General features: G+C 56.8%; 1 protein-coding gene across 1 annotated transcript in view; it reads right to left on the bottom strand.

Moving 5' to 3' along the window:
* The window catches only part of LOC125040104 (meiotic recombination protein SPO11-like), a 40,617-nt gene that overhangs the window by 2,497 nt on the left and 35,620 nt on the right, over positions 1-2,500 (bottom strand). The window lies entirely within an intron of this gene.

Genomic DNA, 2,500 nt, shown 5'->3' on the forward strand with positions numbered 1-2,500 from the left:
GCGTGTGCGTGTGTGCGTGTGTGCGTGTGTGTGCGTGTGTGCGCGTGTGCGCGTGTGTGCGCGTGTGCGCGTGTGCGCGTGTGTGCGTGTGTGCGTGTGTGTGTGTGTGTGTGTGTGTGTGTGTGTGTGTGTGTGTGTGTGTGTGTGTGTGTGTGTGTGCGCGTGCGTGCGCGCGTGTGTGTACGCGTGCGTGTGTGAGTGCGCCCGCGCCCTGTTGATGTGTACATGCGCGTGTACTTGTACTCGTACGCGCGTGCCTTTATGCTTGCGAGCGTGCGTGAGTAATAACATTCATAAAAGCCATGTAACACATTTATAAATCCAATGCAGCCAAATCACCCCCATGGTCTCGCAGGGAAAAATAGAACAGATAAACAAAGAAATAAAATCCACATAAAACATGCAAATCCAACATAAAAAGAATCGAACCAACGGATGGAATTTGTTGGTAATTGAGGGAGGGAGGGAAAGGGGAGGGAAGGGAGAGAGGGAGGGAAGAGGGGAAGGAAGGGAGGGAGGGAGGGAAATGGGGATGGAAGGGAGGAAGGGAGGGAAAGGGGAAGGAAGGGAGAGGAGGGAGGGAAAGGGGAAGGAAGGGATGAAGGGAGGGAGGGAGGGAAAGGGGAAGGAAGGGAAGAAGGAAGGGAGGGAGGGAAAGGGGAAGGAAGGGAAGAAGGGAGGGAGGGAGGGAAAGGGGAAGGAAGGGAGGGAGGGAGGGAAAGGGGAAGGAAGGGAGGGAGGGAGGGAAAGGGGGAGGGAGGGATGAAGGGAGGGAGGGAGGGAAAGGGGAAGGAAGGGAGGGAGGGAGGGAAATGGGGATGGAAGGGAGGTAGGGAGGGAAAGGGGAAGGAAGGGAGGGAGGGAGGGAAAGGGGAAGGAAGGGATGAAGGGAGGGAGGGAGGGAAAGGGGAAGGAAGGGAAGAAGGAAGGGAGGGAGGGAAAGGGGAAGGAAGGGAAGAAGGGAGGGAGGGAGGGAAAGGGGAAGGAAGGGAGGGAGGGAGGGAAAGGGGAAGGAAGGGAGGGAGGGAGGGAAAGGGGAAGGAAGGGATGAAGGGAGGGAGGGAGGGAAAGGGGAAGGAAGGGAGGGAGGGAGGGAGGGAGAGAAAAGGGAAGGAAGGGAGGAAGGGAGGAAGGAAGGGAAGAGGGGAAGGAAGGGAGGGAGGGAGGGAAAGGGGAAGGAAGGAAGGGAGGGGGGGAAGGGGAAGGAAGGAAGGGAGGGAGGGGGGGAAGGGGAAGGAAGGAAGGGAGGGAGGGATGAGGGGAGGGAGGGAAGGGAGGGAAAGGGGAAGGAAGGGAGGGAGGGAGGGAGGCAGGGAAGAGGGGAAGGAAGGGAAAGGGGAAGGAAGGGATGAAAGGAAAGGGGAAGGAAGGGAAGAAGGGAGGGAGGGAGGGAAAGGGGAAGGAAGGGAGGCAAGGAAAGGGGAAGGAAGGAAGGAAGGAAGGAAGGAAGGAAGGAAGGAAGGGAGGGAAGAAGGGAAGGAAGGGGGGGAGGGAGGGAAGAAGGGAAGGAAGGGGGGGAGGGAGGGAAAAGGGAAGGAAGGAAGAGAGGGAGAGAGTTGAGGGAGGGGAGAGAGGGAGGGGAAGGAAAAGTAAGGAAAGGAAGAGGTGGAGATAACGAACGGAAGGAAGAGAACACGAAAAAAGAAAGAAGGAAAGGCAAAGGAGGGAAAGGCGAGGGAGAAAGAGGGGTAGAGAGAGATAGGAGGAACATGGGAAAGCGAGAGGAGAGAAGAATAAAAAAGTGGGAAGATGGGGGAAAGTAAGAGAGGGAAGGGAGTAAAGAGCGAGAAGGTGGATGGAAAGAGGAGGGTGGGTTGAAAGGAGGAGGAGAGGAGAAGAGAAAGGAGGAATAAGGGGAGGAGGGGAGGAAGGAGAGGCGGAGGCAGGGAAAGGTCTCGGCCATCGGTTGGGGCCTCTATGATCGGTCTCCATGCTGATTATGGCTTTAATTCTGCACTTTCTGAGAGAAAATATGAGACGGGCGACGCACCCTGGCCCCTGCCGGCTGTAGCAACCCCTGCCCCCTCCTCTTCACAGGAAAAGGGACTCGACTCGTGCAGAAGGGAAGGGGATCCCGAAACGGTCCAGCTCAACACTGCTAAAAGGGAATAACAACTTGCCATAGAAGGGAAGGCCGCTCTTATGGGATGAATGCCCCTTGCCGTAGGGAGAGGGGGCGTCCGCAATAGCAGGTGGGAGAGCCCTCTGCTATGGCGGAGGTCCTTGCCATGGAAGAAGGGTTTAAGTGTCAAATAAGGGGACCCCTACCATAGACGAAAACCCCTGCCATAAAAGTAGAGAGCCATTGCCATGGAAGGGGAGATTCCTAGCAAAGGGAGAGAAATCCTGCCGCAGAAAGAGAGAGCCTCCTTCCTGGTAGGAGATATCACCTGCCTTCCAGACTGCCATAGGAGAGATTCCCTCTATGGAAGGAAAGATCCCCCGCCATGGAAAAAGGCATCCACCACTGAAGACGAGACCTGGCCGGCCTATGCTGCGC

This window comes from Penaeus chinensis, chromosome 28, assembly GCF_019202785.1.
Source record: "Penaeus chinensis breed Huanghai No. 1 chromosome 28, ASM1920278v2, whole genome shotgun sequence".
Taxonomy (NCBI): Eukaryota; Metazoa; Arthropoda; class Malacostraca; order Decapoda; family Penaeidae; genus Penaeus; species Penaeus chinensis.